This window comes from Apium graveolens, chromosome 9 (genome assembly GCF_009905375.1).
Source record: "Apium graveolens cultivar Ventura chromosome 9, ASM990537v1, whole genome shotgun sequence".
In the NCBI taxonomy this organism is placed as follows: domain Eukaryota; kingdom Viridiplantae; phylum Streptophyta; class Magnoliopsida; order Apiales; family Apiaceae; genus Apium; species Apium graveolens.
In genome coordinates, this window is record NC_133655.1 from 245,978,168 (window position 1) to 245,999,207 (window position 21,040).

The following is a 21,040-nucleotide window of genomic DNA, read 5'->3' on the forward strand; positions in this document are numbered from 1 at the left end:
TGGTTCCCCACCATCTTAAAGAACTTTTGCTTTTTTGGGGAACTATTGGATGGGGGATCTTCTAGAGAAGGCTTCAGCCTTTTTGTGGATCAGGAACCAGAGCTTGCAGGGAGATCTGCAGGAGGGCGAATACCCTTCTTGCTAGGAAGCCCTGTGATGTGATCTTTTGAAACTTGGCGAGGGGGAGCCTGCGACACGGGGGTGGCCCTCAAAGCAGCTTCCGCCTTCACATCCTGTCCAAAAAGGTCATCATATCTTGTGGGGTTCTTCACAAAAGATATATCTGCAATATAACATAAATACGTTAGCCATAATAGACAGGGAAATAAATGGCACGTAAACGAGAAATGTGTTAAGCATGCAAGTGGAGGAGGTACAAGAACATATATTTATCAACAAGCATCAAAAATTAAGTAAAGAAAGGACTATATGAGAAAAGGGTAGAGCCCCTTGGAAGAAGGGTCTCTCCAACTAGAACGATACCTGGGTTAGGAGTCGCATGCTCCTTGGGTAAACCAAACTTCAACTCACATAAAATTTCCGGGGTAAACAGACCAGAATCATCCTTCAGGCCTTTGTACTTCTCCAATATACCCTGGGCCCTAGCTAGTTCTTCTCCTTCTAGAGGAGATTGAACAGGTATATAGGGGAAGTCATTGAAGGCCGTACGATACAAGGGGCAATCATAACAATACAAAAACTGATTGGCCCAACCTGCCATCGTTTGTTTACAACCTGTCATACACTTGCCATGATGGACATTCCACAAGGTAAGGTAGAAAAACCCACTAGACCAACCCGATGGCTTTAACTGGTAGAAGTAGCTGATAAGTGGCATTTTATACCACTTAGAACGTCTTAAAATGGCTTAAATTGGTGTCTTGAAATCAAGTATTTTGTGTATTTGATGCGTTTTTCTAGTGTTTATGCATTTCAGGGTATTAGTTGCATTTCGGGGGAGGAATCATCAAGAATAAGCCTTGGCATGTGTTCACCATTACGAGAGGAAAGAAACGGGCAGATTATGGCGAAGAAACGGAGCAAAATCAGATTTTTTCCAGTAGAGGTCTGAGCGCCCGCTCAGCATTGCTGAGCGGCGGCGCAGCAAGCTGAGCGCCCGCTCAGCTATGCTGAGCGGCCGCGCAGGGTCGGGGAAAAAAATATATTATTTCAGGACTTCTACTTCTGTTTGGTTTCCACTTCTATGTAATCTGAGTTTTATGGGACTATTATATAAGTAGATTTGAGACGTTTTCACAAAGGGGTGGATTGAAGAAGATTGTGTTTTTACGCAAGGAGCGAAGGAGATAAGTAAGAAGACCGATTTAGCACACCGCAACGAAGAGGAAGCATATTTTCTTGTGATTCTTGTTTTGTTGTAACGTTGGATGCTAGTTTTCTTACTTTGAACTTATTTACTCTTGTGACGTACTCTATTTTAATATAATTAGTTTAGTTATTATTTTCTTGTGTTTGTTTATCATGATTTCATATGAACCCATGATGACGATAAGTGCTATTATGGGCTAATCGTGATCATGGGGTTGCAACGGATTTATTATGGAATTCTTTAGTTAATTGTTTAATACTTTAGTGTGTGATGATTGTATGATATCTAGTATTGGTTGTGCGTATTCGTCTTATGTGCGTCGCGAACATATAAGATAGGGTGTTAATCTCTTGTGAAGCGACGGTGGATCTTGAGATTTAGAACTTGCCATGCTAGCATAGGTTCATGTATGTTGTGCATGATTAGTAGGTAACTCTAACAGTTTTATTTGCCCTATGTAATCAAAAGGAATAACTTGTGCTTAAATCGTTGTGTTGTCAATTTCTGTAGACATATAGGAACTCAACATAATTGATGCCTATTCAACTTCTATCTTAATTGTGGATGCTTGGTAGAATGGTATTAGTACAATGAAAGTTGGCTTTTATCAGTTTCATGTTATTCGATTAATATCATCACTGTCACATGCTAAAGGTAATAACAATGGCTATTAAAGGAAGTAATAATGAAGTTGTGATCTCATGAGTGTTTTATTATTGATAATTTGAAGTGTTAAGTAAGTGATTAATTAAGTAGTTAATTATAGTTAATATTTAATCAACAATCTTAAGTGTTAGTGTCTTAACATTGAGAAGTAATCATACATTGGTGAGTGAGTTTAATTAGATAATAATTTAGTCTGAGTCTCTGTGGGAACGAACTAGAAAGTATTCTATATTACTTGCGAACGCGTATACTTGCGTGAATATTAGTGCGTGTTTTCGCCCTAACAAGTTTTTGGCGCCGCTGCCGGGGACTCGGCATATTTGTTTAGTTTATGTACTTACCATCATTGGTCATTAGGACTCAGTGATTAGGACGTAGTAGTTACTTATTGTTTCCGGTTGTGTTTCAGGTACTTTAGCAAGCGTTTATGCAAACTCGTTCTCGTGCTCGCAAGAGGACTTTAGATACAGCTGAGGAGACAGACGAAGTTCTTGATATTACGGAGAAGTTAGATTTTGAGGATTCAGATTCAGGAACTGAGCGGAAAGAACCAGTAAACATGGGAGATCGTATTGTTCAAGCCGATCCAGCTCTTATGGATTTTTCTCGGCCTAAAATTGATGACATTCAGTCAAGCATCCTTCATCCAGCTATTCAAGCTAACACCTTTGAAATCAAGCCGGGCACTATTCAGATGGTGCAGAATTCTGTTTCTTTTGGAGGAGCGGTAACTGAAGACCCCAACATGCAAATAAGGAATTTTGTCGAGATCTGCAGCACTTTTAAGTATAATGGCGTGACTGATGAGGCTATCAAGTTGAGGCTTTTCCCATTCTCATTGAGGGACAAGGCTAAAGACTGGTTACATTCTGAACCAGCTGGGTCCATCACTACGTGGCAAGATCTTGCACAAAAGTTTCTGGTGAAGTTTTATCCGATGGCAAAGACTGCTGCTATGAGGAGTGCTCTTACTCAGTTTGCGCAGCAACCTACTGAATCTATGTGCGAGGCTTGGGAACGCTACAAGGAAATGTTGAGAAAATGTCCACATCATGGAATGTCGGATTGGATGGTGATCACTGGTTTCTATAATGGTTTGGGGGCCCAATCTCGACCCATGCTCGATGCAGCAGCTGGAGGCGCCTTATGGGCTAAAAGCTATACTGAGGCGTATAATCTTATAGAGACGATGGCTGCAAATGAGCATCAAAACCCAACTCAGAGGATGACGTCAGGCAAGGTAGCAGGTATTCTGGAAGTTGATGCAGCCACCGCTATTATAGCCCAGCTCCAAGCGCTATCAATGAAGGTTGATTCTTTGGCTACATATGGAGTTAATCAAATAGCTATGGTTTGTGAGCTTTGTGCAGGTTCTCATGCTACGGATCAGTGTTCTCTGGTCAACGAATCTGTTCAGTATGTGAATAATTATCAGCGACAACAGCAGCCTGTGCCAGCGACCTATCATCCTAACAACAGAAATCATCCAAATTTCAGCTGGGGGAATAATCAGAATGCTATTCAGCCACCATATCAGCAAGGAGTGAGTAAACAGTTTAACCCACCTGGATTCCAGCAACCACAGCAGTATGCTACAAGGCAATCATATCCTCAACAGGGAAGTACGGCTGCACCTACTAGTGCTGATTTTGAGGAACTTAAGCTGTTGTGCAAGAGTCAGGCGGTTTCTATCAAGACCTTGGAAAATCAAATCGGTCAATTAGCTGATGTAGTGCTCAATCGTCAACCTGGCACTCTTTCCAGTGACACGGAAGTACCAGGCAGGAAGGAAGCTAAAGAGCAAGTCAAGGCTATTACCTTAAGGTCTGGAAAAGTTGCTTATGCTGAAAAGGAAAACGAAGGAGAAGCTGAAATTAGTGATGAAGAATCTAAGAAAAAGGAGAAAGCGGCAGAACCAAGGAAGACTACTGTTGAACACACTCTGCCTGAGGCTAATACAGGGGAGAAACAGCTCTATCCTCCACCACCTTTTCCTAAAAGATTGTAGCAACAAAAGCTGGATAGACAGTTCGGGAAGTTTCTGGAGGTGTTCAAGAAACTTCACATCAATATACCTTTCGCTGAGGCTCTGGAGCAAATGCCTAGTTATGCGAAGTTTATGAAGACTATTCTTTCAAGGAAGGTGAAACTGGATGACCTTGAAACCGTTGCTCTCACGGAAGAATGCAGCGCTGTTCTGCAGCAAAAGTTACCACCAAAACTGAAAGATCCAGGAAGCTTCACCATTCCTTGCACCATTGGCAATCTGACTTTTGACAAGTGCCTTTGTGATTTGGGAGCAAGCATTAATCTGATGCCGTTGTCGATCTTTAAAAAGTTGGATCTGCCTGATCCAAAACCCACATACATGTCTCTATAATTGGCTGATCGTTCCATTACTTACCCAAGGGGCATAGTGGAGGATGTGCTCGTCAAGGTGGATAAGCTCTTCTTTCCTGCAGATTTTGTTATTCTGGATTTTGAGGAAGATAAGAAGATTCCCATAATCTTGGGAAGACCTTTCTTGGCTACTGGCTGTACCTTGATAGATGTGCAAAAAGGTGAACTTACTATGCGGGTACAAGAGCAGGATGTGACCTTCAACGTATTCAAGGCAATGAAATTCCCTACAGAAGATGAGGAGTGCTTAAAAGTAGATGTGATTGATTCTGCGATTACTTCGGAACTCGATCGCATGTTAATGTCTGATGCTTTGGAAAAGGTCTTAGTGGGGGATTTTGACAGCGATGATGAAGATGGCAACGAGCAATTACAATATCTGAATGCTTCTCCCTGGAAGCGAAAGCTGGACATGCCGTTTGAATCTCTTGGTACTTCTGACCTTAAGAATGCTGAAGGAAAGCTCAAACCATCAATAGAGGAAGCATCTACCTTGGAGCTCAAGCCATTACCTGAACACTTGAGGTATGCTTTTTTAGGTGATTCATCTAAGCTACCTGTTATTATTTCATATGACCTTTCAGGTAGTGAGGAAGACAAGCTCTTAAGGATTTTGGGAGAATTCAAATCGGCTATTGGATGGACCATAGCAGACATCAAGGGGATAAGTCCTTCATATTGTATGCATAAAATTCTGCTAGAGGAAGGTAGTAAGCCAACTGTGGAACAACAGCGAAGAATGAATCCCATCATGAAGGAGGTGGTGAAGAAAGAAATTCTGAAATGGCTGGATGCAGGCATCATTTATCCTATTTCTGACAGCTCGTGGGTGAGCCCCGTACAATGTGTACCTAAGAAAGGAGGTATCACTGTGGTTGCAAATGAAAAGAATGAGCTCATCCCCACTCGAACAGTTACAGGATGGAGAGTATGCATGGATTATAGAAAATTGAACAAAGCCACAAGGAAGGATCACTTCCCTCTTCCATTTATTGATCAGATGCTTGACAGGTTGGTGGGTCATGAGTATTTTTGTCTTCTGGATGGTTATTCAGGGTATAATCAGATTTGTATTGCACCAGAGGATCAGGAAAAGACTACCTTCACTTGTCCATTTGGCACGTTTGCTTTTCGCAGAGTTTCGTTTGGGTTATGTGGCGCCCCGGCCACTTTTCAGAGATGTATGATGGCTATATTCTCTGACATGATTGGAAATAACGTCGAAGTGTTCATGGACGACTTCTCTGTCTTTGGACATTCATATGATGAATGTTTGAATAATCTGCACGCCGTACTCAAAAAATGCGTGGAAACTAATTTGGTGCTCAATTGGGAGAAATGTCATTTTATGGTGCGTGAAGGCATTATTCTTGGGCATAAGGTCTCTAACAAAGGTCTGGAGGTGGACAAGGCCAAGGTGGGAGTCATTGAAAATCTTCCCCCACCTAACTCTGTGAAAGGAATCCGTAGTTTTCTTGGTCATGCGGGTTTTTATCGGCGATTCATCAAGGACTTTTCAAAGATATCTAAGCCGTTGTGCAATTTGCTTGAGAAAGATGTGCTTTTCAAATTTGATGATGAATGTTTGGCAGCATTTGAGACTCTCAAGAAGAGTTTGATCACTGCACCAGTTATTACAGCACCAGATTGGACAGAACCATTTGAGATGATGTGTGATGCGAGTGATTATGCGGTAGATGCAGTTCTGGGACAACACAAGAAAAATCTCTTCCATGTGGTCTACTATGCGAGTAAGACTTTAAATGGGGCCCAATTGAACTACACCACTACTGAGAAGAAGCTTTTGGCTATAGTCTTTGGTTTCAAGAAATTTCGATCTTATCTACTTGGTACGAAAGTAACAGTATTCACTGATCATGCGGCTATTCGCTATCTGGTTTCGAAGAAGGATTCGAAGCCGAGACTCATTCGTTGGGTGCTTTTACTTCAGGAATTTGAGTTAGAGATCAAGGATAGAAAAGGTACTGAGAATCAAGTAGCTGACCATCTCTCTAGGTTGGAGAATCCCGATTCTACTTCACAAGATAGGACGTTAATCAATGAATCTTTTCCGGATGAGCAGTTGTTTGCAATTCAGGAGGAAGAACCATGGTTTCCAGATATTATAAACTATCTCGTCAGCAATGTAATGCCTCCTAATTTGACATCCGCTCAAAAGAAGAAGTTTCTGCATGAGGTGAAGTGGTATATGTGGGATGAACCATATTTGTTTAGACAGGGAGCTGACCAGATCATCAGGAGATGTATCCCGTTCTGTGAGATGGAGGGGATATTACGAGACTGCCATTCCATGGTTTATGGTGGACACTATGGTGGTGAGAAGACGGCAGCTCGTATTCTGTAAGCAGGTTTTTTTTGGCCTACTTTGTTGAAGGATGCTCATCAGTTTGTTTTAAGGTGTGATCGTTGCCAAAGAGTGGGAAATTTGACTAGGAAGGATGAGATGCCATTAAATGTGATGCTTGAAGTCGAGGTCTTTGATGTTTGGGGAATCGATTTCATGGGGCCTTTTATCTCGTCTTGCAATAATCAGTACATCTTGCTGGCAGTCGATTATGTCTCAAAATGGGTCGAAGTTAAAGCTTTACCGATAAATGATGCAAAGGCAGTGCTAAATTTTCTTCATAAGCAAATTTTCACAAGGTTTAGAACACCTCGGGTTATCATAAGTGATGAAGGATCGCATTTCTGCAACCGTAAGTTCACTTCTATGATGCAGCGTTATAATGTGAATCATCGAGTAGCTACTGCCTATCATCCGCAAACAAATGGTCAAGCGGAAGTGTCTAACAGAGAGATAAAGCGCATTCTAGAGAAGGTTGTTTGTCCGTCAAGGAAGGATTGGTCTTTAAAGCTCGATGAAGCTGTTTGGGCTTACAGAACAGCATACAAAACTCCACTTGGTATGTCCCCGTTTTAGTTGGTGTACGGTAAGGGATGTCATCTACCTGCGGAGCTTGAGCATAAGGCTTATTGGGCATTGAAAAAGTTGAACCTGGATTTAGATGCAGCTGGTAAGAAAAGAATGCTTCAGCTTAATGAACTTGATGAATTTCGACTTCAAGCGTACGAGAATAACAAAATGTATAAGGAAAAGGTGAAGAGGTGGCACGATAGGAAGCTACATCCTAAGTTATTTGTGCCGGGGCAACAAGTTCTCTTATTTAACTCTCGGCTCCGACTTTTTCCAGGGAAGTTGAAATCGAGGTGGTCTGGGCCTTTTAACGTCAAAACTGTGTTTCCACATGGAACGGTGGAAATTTTTGAGAATGATTCGGACCAAGCATTCAAGGTTAACGGTCAGCGTTTGAAGCACTACTATGGGGACATGGCAAACCGAGAAGTGGTCAGTGCCATTTTGTTGACTACTTGAGAAGGGTACGAAACGTCAAGCTAATGACGAAAAAGAAGCGCTGCGTGGGAGGCAACCCATGAATTGTTGTTACAGGAACCCTTAGAAGTTAATAACCTATCCAAAAACACAAAAAAAATCAGAAAACAGGGGCTAAAATTTTTTTTTTCCAGTGACCCCCTGAGCGCCCACTCAGCATTGCTGAGCGACCGCGCAGCAAGCTGAGCGCCCGCTCAGCAAGCTGAGCGCCCGCTCAGCTTTGCTGAGCGACCGCGCAGCTTCGCTGAGCGCCCGCTCAGCTTCGCTGAGCGACCGCTCAGGGGTCGAGTACCAGAATTTTTTTTTACAGTTCAAAAAAAAAAAAACACAAAAACCCATCACAACCCATAAACCCACAAATTCTTTTCCCATTACCCCATGATTTTATCCCTCAACCCCACTCCTAATCTAATTAAACCTACTCCACACCCTATATATACATACACCTATCCTACATATCTCCCACAAACTTCCTACACTTAAACTCTCTCCCAAGCACCAAAACTCAGTTCTTACACACTTTTATTCACGAATCAAATGGCACCCAAGAGAGCATGCACTATTGACAGCAGCAGCACAGTTCCTACTGCTGATTCATCGAGGGGTACTGTTGCAAGGCCTCGGTTAACTGACAGAGCCGCGGAGGAGGAGTACACTAGGCTGTTGGGGAAGCCGATTCTGTAGGAGAGAGGGTTTTTACCATCAGGAAGGGATGGTGAGTTGCTACCCATGATTGCAGAGAAGGGGTGGATAGCTTTTTGTGAGTCACCCGAGGCGGTACCGATGAGCGTTGTTCGTGAGTTCTACGCAAACGCGAAGGCCGAAAAGAATGGGTTTTCTGTGGTCCGAGGGCTGACAGTTGATTATCACCCTGCGGCGATTCGCCGTGTGATTGGCCAGCGAGAGAGGAAACCCGAGGAGGAGAAAATGGAATGAAAAGACTGCTGAGGATTTTGACTTGGATTTGATTTGTGTGACTCTCTGTCGATCGGGCACAGTTTGGACCTTCAGGACCGGCACTAATGAGTATCGTCACTTTCCGGCGATCTCCATGAACAGGTATACCCGTGCATGGAATGCATTTATTTGTGCTAATATTTTGCCTTCTTCGCATGCATACGAGGTCACAGTTGAGAGAGCACAATTGTTGTGGGGAATTCTGAATGAGGAGTACTATGTGGACCTTGGTGAGTTTATCTACCAAGGAATTCTAAAGTTTTTGAGGGGAGCGAAGCATATGAACATCCCTTATGCATCCACGGTTACAAAGCTATGCCAAGTAGTGGGAGTGAACTGGCCGGCTCATGAGCAGTTACAGTTGCCGGCAGCTCCGATTGATTCTGGGACGCTGAATGGGATGCAAGAGTGGACCGGTGGTGAGCCTGAGGAGCATGGGCTGGGTTATCGTCTTCCAGGAGGGCGTCCAGCATGAGGTGCTACTATGGCTAGGTCAGGGCGTGATGAGGCTGGTTCTTCGAGAGCTCAGGAGGGTGTTGGGATGGTTGATGCCCAGTATAGGAGGCTTACACGGCGGATGGATGCTATGTACGAGACGCAGAGCAGATTTGCTCAGGAGCTCACCCTTGCGTTAGGGACTGCTTTTCGGGGCCTTGGAGCTGATATCCAGTGGCCAGTTTTTGGTGAGGACTCTGCATACCCGCCGCCTGATACTCCACCCACTGAGGGTGATGATGATGATGACTCCGAGTAGGTATACCCTGTGTTCCTTTCTACTACCTTCACTGAGGACAATGAAGATTTTAAGTTTGGGGGTGGTAGTTAAGGAATATTGTGTGTGTGTCATATAGCTGCATATTCATGATAGCTTAGTTCATATAGTTGCATAATTTATGCCATATAGTTTTTTTTGTTATGTATGTCATGTAGCTCATGCATTTACCATGATCCCTTTTGCAATGATTTATCGACTGAATTATGATATTGATGCGAGTGTAGTGATAGCATTAAAGTGATATTAAGTCGTGTAGGTTGATATGCATGCTAGAAACACTTGTAATTCCACCAAGTCTTAGAGAATGCGTAAGGGCTAGATTGTTGTTATGATTTGGTTGTTTTCGAGGTCAATCTATTTATTATGCTTAGAATTCGATAATAGGTTCTTAGTGATAAAGGCATGAAAAAGAAAAAAAAATTTGGAGAAAAAAAATGGAATTCGTTGCTAGTTGTGGCTAGGCGTCAAATGGCTAGTAGCCGGCTCGCATATGGTGCGAGTAGTCTAGGGTTGAGCAAGATGGAGCGAAACGCACTTGCTCAGAAGTTAGAAAAAAAAATAAAATAATATTTAGTTTATGCATAATTGATCAAGAGTGGGCTCTTTGGTATTCGAGTTATTAAGTTCTTAGGGGACTTTGTGCCTAGTGACCTAAGGCTTTTAGAGTCTGGGATCCGCTAACCTAACGCTCGTTACATGGATACCATTGTATATATCTTTTGTGGACCTCACTCATTGCACGGTCAATTAAGCATTTGTGTTGTGAATAAAAAGCACGATTCCGTAATAAGCTCCTGAATTCTTGTAGTGTTGAATATCACTTTGTGCCTAGAATTTTTATTCTCTGTATAATCATGTGAATGCCTTGAGGATAGTCAAGTCATAATAATTGGTCTAGTTCCGAAGCATATCTGTTAAGCATTTGCACACACCACGTTTCTGGCTGTATGTCCGTTTGCATGAGTTCATTGATGTTTAGTGGTCTAACTGCATTTGTTAAGATGTTGCAATTTGGTTGGTTAATTGTAGAAAGGGGGATCGCTGCATTTTCATATAGATTGCATTCATGCATGTTTTTATTTGTTTTAGAGTCTGTGACGCTTGAGGACAAACATCGATTTAAGTTTGGGGGTGTGATAAGTGGCATTTTATACCACTTAGAACGTCTTAAAATGGCTTAAATTGGTGTCTTGAAATCAAGTATTTTGTGTATTTGATGCGTTTTTCTAGTGTTTATGCATTTTAGGGTATTAGTTGCATTTCGGGGGAGGAATCATCAAGAATAAGCCTTGGCATGTGTTCACCATTGCGAGAGGAAAGAAACGGGCAGATTATGGCGAAGAAACGGAGCAAAATCAGATTTTTTCCAGTAGAGGTCTGAGCGCCCGCTCAGCATTGCTGAGCGGCCGCGCAGCAAGCTGAGCGCCCGCTCAGCTATGCTGAGCGGCCGCGCAGGGTCAGGGAAAAAAATATATTATTTCAGGACTTCTACTTCTGTTTGGTTTCCACTTCTATGTAATCTGAGTTTTATGGGACTATTATATAAGTAGATTTGAGACGTTTTCACAAAGGGGTGGATTGAAGAAGATTGTGTTTTTACGCAAGGAACGAAGGAGATAAGGAAGAAGACCGATTTAGCACACCGCAACGAAGAGGAAGCATATTTTCTTGTGATTCTTGTTTCGTTGTAACGTTGGATGCTAGTTTTCTTACTTTGAACTTATTTACTCTTGTGACGTACTCTATTTTAATATAATTAGTTTAGTTATTATTTTCTTGTGTTTGTTTATCATGATTTCATATGAACCCATGATGACGATAAGTGCTATTATGGGCTAATCGTGATCATGGGGTTGCAACGGATTTATTATGGAATTCTTTAGTTAATTGTTTAATACTTTAGTGTGTGATGATTGTATGATATCTAGTATTGGTTGTGCGTATTCGTCTTATGTGCGTCGCGAACATATAAGATAGGGTGTTAATCTCTTGTGAAGCAACAGTGGATCTTGAGATTTAGAACTTGCCATGCTAGCATAGGTTCATGTATGTTGTGCATGATTAGTAGGTAACTCTAACAGTTTTATTTGCCCTATGTAATTAAAAGGAATAACTTGTGCTTAAATCGTTGTGTTGTCAATTTCTGTAGACATATAGGAACTCAACATAATTGATGACTATTCAACTTCTATCTTAATTGTGGATGCTTGGTAGAATGGTATTAGTACAATAAAAGTTGGCTTTTATCAGTTTCGTGTTATTCGATTAATATCATCACTGTCACATGCTAAAGGTAATAACAATGGCTATTGAAGGAAGTAATAATGAAGTTGTGATCTCATGAGTGTTTTATTATTGATAATTTGAAGTGTTAAGTAAGTGATTAATTAAGTAGTTAATTATAGTTAATATTTAATCAACAATCTTAAGTGTTAGTATCTTAACATTGAGAAGTAATCATACATTGGTGAGTGAGTTTAATTAGACAATAATTTAGTCTGAGTCTCTGTGGGAACGAACTAGAAAGTATTCTATATTACTTGCGAACGCGTATACTTGCGTGAATATTAGTGCGTGTTTTCGCCCTAACAGTAGCCTAGTTCATATGCTGTCAAGGCCTCAGAATACTCTTGGTGATAAAGAATGTACATACTCGCAACTGTGCGGTATGAGTTGGGTGTTAACTGGTGAGGGGCTAGTCCATAAAAGTTTAGAATCTCAATAAAAAATGGGTGTAAGGGGAGAGATAAGCCCTGCTTGAAGAACTGGGCCGATATCACTGCTTTTGGAACAGACTGGTACGATTGAAGGTTGTCAAAATTCTGGCATCTTTTGTGGGGTTGAGGTACCACCAGAGTGCACCCAGGGACTATCTTGTCTGACAGGCTATCAAGGGTCACCAGAGTCATGGAGTGTTTCAGGCAATCATATGGTTTTGGGGCTATATGGGAATTGGCATCATCCCCGTGGGAGTGGCCAGCAGCTAAAGCAATCTCATTATCAGAGGGTTCATCAGGAATCAAGGACTTAGTCTCTTCAGTAAAAATTTTGTCCTACCTACATGGGTATTCTGGTTATGGGAATCTACCTCCTCATTAGAGGAAGCCAGGTTAACAGGATTATTACCTTTGGAAGAAGAGGCTGTTGTTAGGGATATCTGGGCTCTCAGGGGGTCTAGTACCTTCACTTAAGAGCGAGTTCGGCCACCTACAATAGAGGCTGAAGATAGGAAGGCTTGAGATAAGTTGATGGGGACAAGGGCATCACTAGCTGTGTTTTCAGAGGAGGAAAATACACCGCCCATGATCGAATCCTTAGAGTTGCTAGAAGCCCCAGAGGTAGACATCTGCGAAAGAGAAAATAGAGTAAGTTATCCACTCTAAGATTTCTTACACAACATGAAGAAGGGGCTTCCGTGTCACTAATGGGAGAAGTATATAGGGGTATCGAGATTGGTAGGGATCCAAGAAGGCATGCATGCATAATGGGCATAGACTACAGGGTCCCAGGGGTCTAAAGATATTCGAATACACCCGAATTAAGGGGGATTAAGAAAACTGGCCTAACCCTAGGAGGGGTATACCCCTAGTTACACCGTGAACAAAGGAACTAAATATCTATAAGCCAAACATCGACATAGGGTGTGAGGATCGATTGAAGTTATTCACAATTTCGGGTTTGCCGAATATGAAATAGATAAATATGAAATCATAAACACAATCAACAGCCAATTTACTCATGCATGTAAAAAATAATAATAAGGGATAGTGGCGGAGGAAGGTGAAGAGTCACGGGAAAATAGGGCCGATTCCGGTCAATATTTATTACATCAAAATGAATATCGAAGCAAATAACGACCTTATAGATTCAAACATGCATATCAAGTTGGGCAACAAAATTGATACTAAGCATGTTAAGAGTTGAGATTTCAGTCAAGCTAGGCGAGTACATGGATATATACATACGTATATATATATATATGCATAATGGTGTATATGAGAATCAAAAATAGGGAGATGAAGGGTTTATACCTTTCAAACGGAGAGGAAATGAAACTTGATTAGGATCTTCAAGCTTGGAATGGAGACCGGCCTTCTTGCTACGGAATGAAGATCAGATGAGTTTAAGAAAAAAAAATCTTGTCTCTGCACTATTCTCTCTCTCTCTCTCTCTCCTGTGTTGTTTTGTGTTTGTGAAAGAAAAGGAGGAGGGAGACGTATGAGTTTATATATATATGAGAAGATGGAGAGGTTAACAAGAATAGGGGAAATAGCCACTTAAATAAATTAATTGATTACGAAAATCTAGATGGGTTTTAAATTTTAATTTAGCTATTTCCTAGGGAAAAGAGTGGGATTAAGAGTAAGTTAGAGTGTTTTTGAATTTTGAAAAATCAAGGACTTTACATTAAAAAGGATTATGGATGGACATGGATCGAAATTTAAAGTTTGTGATGAAGCCGGGGGGATAACATGGGATTATCAGTACTATGTCATACGATCCACGGGAAATTTCGGGCATAGAGAATAAAGGGGGATTATCCCAAAAGTCTCATAGCCCTAAGGTGTATGTAATGATACGCAGAAGACCCTAAAGCCTACAGTGTGATAGGGGATCGGAAAAAGGTTAATTAGGGATAATTAATGTTTTTTATCAGGAATATAGCCTTGGGCTCATGAGGAAAGACCCATGAGGCTGAATATGGTGAATCCCAAAGGGTTCTAATGAGAGATGGGACTAGGTAATGAGAATGGTTCAGGTTCCCCAAGCATACAATGGCTATAGGGAACCGGGGGGTAGTTGTTGTGCCTAAAATCAGCTGTGGGCCGGATTTATGGCCCATAGGGAGAATTGGGCCCTGCGGATGGCAGAGTAGGGGGTATGGACCCGTATAGATTACTATTGTAGGGGTATAGGGAATATGGTGATTGCCTATCTGAAGGGGTATTAGCAAAGGAAAGCTAGAAGCGTAGTTGATGGACGCCTAATACCCCAAGTTCTCTGTAGTATATCAAGACACTAGGGTATTCGTAGAATGTCACTTGGCCGGGCTATTCTGATAGTGGTAAGAGGCCTATAGAAGCAGTGTCCTAGTTGGAGACGAACTCTACAATGGGACAACAAGGAGGACGGGACTCCTAGCGACTTATAACTACTTACAAACGGATTTATTTGATGCATGTTTGGAATATACATATATATGGTTGATAAATACAATAATTACATGGATAAGTAAGGGTTAATGGTGTATTAGAAGTAGGACTCTCTTATCCTAGCCTAAACCTAGCTGGATAAGGATCAAGAACAGCCCTAGCCTTGGGAAAACACGTGGTAGGCTAATCTGATGAGGAGTCCTAAACCAACTAGAACTACATGCGGACTTGATTCCTATAAATATAGGATATGTAGGCCATTTGCGGGGTTACATACACACACGTTTTCTCTACTATTCATCGAGTAGAAGCATTCTGTGAGATCATCCGAGCATGTTTATGACTAAGTAGGAATTATTCAGTCATCATACCTTGGAAACCTTGCAAATCCAGTCCAAACACAGCTTTACTCGCTACCGGATTCCGGCGAGTTAGGCGTATACAGCTATCACGAATAGGCCAACTATCCGGCCTAAATCTAGACATACTTCCCGTTATTTCAGCAATTTCCTCCAAAAAGTGTTGTACCATTTTCCTCTCACAACAATAATTAACATGCCCACTAACCAAAAACCATAGTAAATATATGTTCCTTGAGAACTTTTTACAATATGCATATAAGATTTGAATTACTAAATTGATTTTCTTGAATACAATTAAATTTAAATTTAAATATTCAAAATCAAACAAATTGTCGAAATTCATTCATTTTCATTCTTTTTAAAATTGAGTAAATGAGAATTATTTCACAATATACATATCAAATTTACATTATCATCAAATAATATGATGATAAACATACTTTAATTTATGATCTCAAAAAAAAAATTAAATAAAAATCATTTGTTAAAGTAAAATATAACACAATTTAAAATAACAAACATCATTTTCTTAAATACATTTCTTAATTTTTTATAATCAAACTTAACACTTTAAAATGAAATAATTTATTAAATTTATAAATTTTTATTTATTTGAGAAGTGCGTAAATAAGAATTGTTTAACAATATGCACATAGAATTTAAATTATCAAAATATATTGGAACATGATACACATTCTTTTAATTTTTTTATTATTTTGGGAAGTAAGAATTATTTCATAATATACATATCAAATTACCGAAATATATTTCAAACAATATATTAGAACATGATACATATATTGTTAGTTTATGATCTCCACAAAATAAATGAATTTAATAAAAAGATTTTATTGAAGTAAAATATAACACGATTTAAAACAAGAAATATTATTACCTTTAAAACATTTAAAATTGAATTTTATAATCAAACTTAACATTTTAAAATTGAATTTGTTGAAACTTAGTCATTTTTATTCTTTCGAGAAGTGAGTAAATTAAAATAATCTTTACACTATACATATCAAATTTGAATTTCTAAACTTTCGTTAAAAACTATTTCAACATGAAAATCGTATTTAAAATTTTTGGGGTCCAAAAATTAAATAAACCGTCTAAATTAACACACTAAAGACTAAAAAATTGGCGCCTGAACTCCCTCCTTAATTTTCAAGTTTACACGAAATCAATGGGTGATGTGCTAATGAAAATTTAGTTTAAACTTAAATAAACTCCCTTCTTTTTCTATCCTATATTAAAAGATGACAACGGTGACTGATATGTACATACACCTCCTTATAAATATCAAAAACACATTCATATTGAGTTTTTTTAAAGTCATGAAAAATAATACAAGTGCAAATGATGGTTTTAAACATATGACTGTATAACAAACGAGAATAGTGTTTGAGTACATGCTAAAAAACTCAACAAATATGAAGGTGAAGAAGGGTTTCAAGGCCATTGCAGCTGCAAAATTTTCTACTTCTACTCTTACAATTACAAGGATATGGTCACTTGGTAAACAAAAAATTTGTGATGGAATTGATTTTTCAAGTACGTCAAGAAATGCAGGAAGAAAAAGAGTACATATTGATAGCAACATGGTCGAAGAAGTACCTTCCAGGAGAAGGACTAACATCCGTTCTTTAGCGAGTGTCATCCAAGTAGAAAAGTCTACTTTACATCGTTGGGTTAGAGAAGGATTTATGCGCCCAAATACAAATCCCGACAAGCCACTTTTGACCGATGACAACAAGAAAGCTCGTTTAAGGTTTTGTCTCTTTATGCTTACTCATGACATTAATTCCAATATTTCATTATTTTCAAGTATGATGAATTATATTCACATAGATGAAAAATGGTTCACCATGACAAAAAAATGTCAAAGATACTTTTTCTTCCTGATGAGAGTCCTCCATTGCGTACTTGTAAAAGCTCAACCTTTATTGATAAAATAATGTTTCTATGTGATGCTGCACGTCCAAGATTTGATGCATCTCGTAACATGATATTTAAAGGAAATTGGCATATATCCATTTGTTACAAAAGAAACCACTAAGAGAAGAAGTAAAAATAGGCCGCCGGGCACGTTGTAGACTAAACCAATAAATCCGATAACCAAAGATGTGATTAGAAAATATGATGATAAACAAATTGATTCCGGATATTTGATCCAAATGGCCAGGAGGAAATGTAGGTGGTATCATTTTTGTCCAACAAGATAATGTAAAACCACTTATTGATGTGAATGATTTGGAATTTGTTCAAGCTGCCACTACTAGAAAAACGTCAATAGACATCGGCTAAAAACCGATGTCTATGAATAAACAAATCTAATGTCTTCGTGGGTGATATTAAAAACCCCCCATCTAATATCGGTTTTAAACTGATGTGGAATGGGACATATACCATCAATTTTTAATATGAAACCGATATGTATATCTTGATGTTAAATTTTTAACGCACATCTATCATTTATATATTACTATAATATGATATTTTAATCAATTTAAACATATGCTGGATAAGTAATAATTTTACCTATAACCGATATAATTTAGTTAAAACTGATGTTACTAATACCTTTGACATCAGTTTTTATAATTAAATGATGTTACTAATAGATTTAACATAAGTTTTATTAAAAAACTGATTTCTATAGTAGATGAAACTGATGTCTATCAATATAATTAACATCACTATTTTGTATACAAACATTGTCTAATGTACTCTTTATCATCGGTTTTTTAATCTAAAGCCTTTTTATGTTATGGTATTTAACAACAGTTTTTCTAGATGAACTGATGTATATATACTACTAAAACTGATGTTATTATGTTAAATTAACATCATTTTTCAGTGAAATAAACATTGCACATTTTAAAAATATAGATGCCAAAAAAATTGTCAAAAAAAGAAACTATTAAAATCAAACTCCAATTATCATTACCAAATCAAGCCGGTCAAATCCTATAACGATGAAAAAACCAAAAACTTATAATTCTCGTACCTATGCCTATAATACCATTCATACATCTATGTAATAAATGACAACTGATTACACACATATCATTTTCCAACTAAACTAGTTAAAGGAAATGCTGGCCTCAAGCTATACAGACTGTAGAACTGCAAAAGCCAAGCATTTGGCTGGTCTATAAGGGACTGGACCACCAAATTCTGTGTATAAGCCAAGTCTTCAGATTCGCAAAGGAATAGCACTGGACAAGTGATTACTGTTCTGTAAAATAATCCAAACCAACAGATATCAAAAGGTGACTCAAACTTTGAAACATTCTTTTGATTTTTCATAATTATTGTTGTTCTTGGCTTTTAAGTGTGTAAGTTTTTGGTAATTCTTAAAGAAGCATCACAATCAATCCCCATTCGTATGAATTAAATCATAAGTAAGATATAAGTTTATACTTTCGAGCAGATCATGAACAAACTTGTGTCCCCCCCAGCGAAAGTACAAGTAATATCACTTAATGCAGTAGGTAAAGAAGGCATAGACTTAAGAGTTACATTCCGAAATTCAATGTTCCCATGTAAGGGCCAATCTGTATCCAGAATCTGGCACCCATGTAGTTCTTCTTGAGCTATATCCACCCAATTGTCCTATTAAAAAATAAGGCAATAGATTTAAGCAAATAATTCGTGTAAATTAATAAGAAAGTTCTATTTATTAGAGCTAATGGATATGACTAGGAAAGTTAAATGCATAGTTGCACAGTAATATAACTTATAGCAACAAGAAATGCATCAACTAAAGTGATACTATTGATAATAACAATTGCAGTGTGATGCGAGGCCTCAGTCCTCAACTGCTCGCTTGAACGCCCACCATATCTTGAAGCTATAACACAAACCTTCTCCAACTGAAATCATCAAGTGCCTCAAATTAGAATAATTAAATTATTTTATCATGATATAATTAATTAAACATATGCATAATGTATTATATTCAATGTTGGCCTAAATGACACTAGCGATTAGTTTTTTTTGTTAAGGTCCACACATGAAATAATCACCAATTTATAGTAATCATAACATGATGCTACAGTTTAAATTGATCACATAAACTGCTCATAAGAAGATAACTAATAAGAAGATGTCCATGATGTAATAACCCCAAAATTTTTAACTTTTTGTAACCCTTATGAATAGTATTTTGGCTGATTATGCTGAATAAGAAAACTTTTCATGCCACACCTTGTAGAGGTTCTTTTATTGTTATTCTGAGATCTTATTAATACTCTATATGGTATATAAGTGAATGTAAAGATCGTCAGAATCCAAATTCGAACACTTTGATTTTTCCCGAGAATCTACCAGATACCGAAAGAATTGAGTATAAGGTAACATGATAAAAAGGATTTAAATTCAAGGATTATAATAGAAGAACATAAAAGGAATATAATGTATTGAGAAAGGTTAAGGAAACCCAAGTAATAAGATCCCGAGTATGATCCCTCAAACGATAAACGAGAACGAAAGTTAAGCGAACCGTATAACAGATGAACGGTCATTAGCCAAGTAATTAGGAGTTAATCAAAGAGGTTAATGATGATGATGTCATCACACCAACAAGAAGAGGACAAGTGTGGGAAGATGACATAGGAGGATGACAAGGATGACATAAGTATGACCAAAGGGAAGGAAGTGTTGGTTGATTATAAACCACACAAAATTTACCATGGTTAAAAGGTAATTAAGCAAAACAAAAGGCAAAACAACTAAGCAAAACAATTCATAACACAAAACACAAGTTGACTTCATCTTTTCCACAGGAAGCTCTCGGCCCCGTTTATTTTTCAAAGAAAGAAAAACTCAAATTCAAGTTCCAAGCCTTGTTAATTAGTGAGGTAATTATCTAAGGTTCCTTGTACATAGATATAGATATCCTATAAGTTTAAGCTTCAAATTCCTTCACAATCTCTTCCTATAATTCATGGAAGAAGAGAGTGAATAGTGTTTTTCAAGAACTTGAAATTTTGATCTTGTGTTTTTGTTTAGATAAAGCTTTAGTAAGGATTTTCCAAGGTTGTTTCAAGCTCATTACTTACTCCTACTCACAAGAAAGGTATAATCTCTTAACCTAGCATAATTATTGAATGTTAAGAGCTTATTATGAGTAATATAGTTCATGAGAGGCATGATTATTGAATATTTAGAGATTGGTTGGTTTTGTAATGTTTTTGGAGTTGTAGATCTTGATGATTAGTTAATGAACTTAAGTAAGCTCTTAGTTCATGATTGAGAAGTAGTATAAATTGGAAATATTGAGTTTTTGGGGTTGTTGTAGTAAAGAATGGATGAAGTTTGGTTGTAGTGGTGATTATGGGTTGAATTGTGAATTGATTGGAATGGTTTAAATTTGATAATCGCGTAAACATAGCCGTCGTAATGCCCGATTTACTTTAGAACTGCTTTTGTTCTTAACATCAGGACCCTTGAACTCACTGTTAGGTTTTGACCATTGCCATAATTAGATATTTCATATTACGAGCTTCATTTTGATATGTGGTTTGCTTGAATCTGATGTACGGTATAGGAGAAACGACCATTTTAAGTAACGGCGTTTTGCGACCAAACCATTACCCCTCGCCTTACTTTAAAACCTTGGTTAAGGACATTAAATGACTAATTGGATTGTGAAACAATTATTTAAAGTGGATTAGGCAGTTGGTACGGTACTCGCGAAAGAATCGCCTTAAAACTCTTAATGGTTAAATTATTAAAAATGGTGGAGCCGAGGGTACTCGAGTGACCTAAGTGAATCGTTAAGCGCAAAAGCGAACGTTAGGGTATAATTGGTTAAAGTATAGATTCTTAAGCGACTTTGGTTTAATTCCAACTTATATGTGGTTTATAGGTTACCAGACTCATCCCAGGACTTTTACCACCCCCAGTCGCTCAGGCAAGTTTTCTACCCGTTATACTGTTGTTGTGATATATATATATATATATGTATATGCATTATCT

The 21,040-nt window shown here is 38.5% G+C and overlaps 1 non-coding gene across 1 annotated transcript; it reads right to left on the bottom strand.

Moving 5' to 3' along the window:
- Positions 1-2,948: 2,948 nt before the first annotated feature.
- Positions 2,949-3,055, bottom strand: LOC141687674 (small nucleolar RNA R71). Its single transcript, XR_012561162.1, has one exon. It is a non-coding gene; the product is annotated as a small nucleolar RNA R71 (small nucleolar RNA).
- Positions 3,056-21,040: the final 17,985 nt, after the last annotated feature.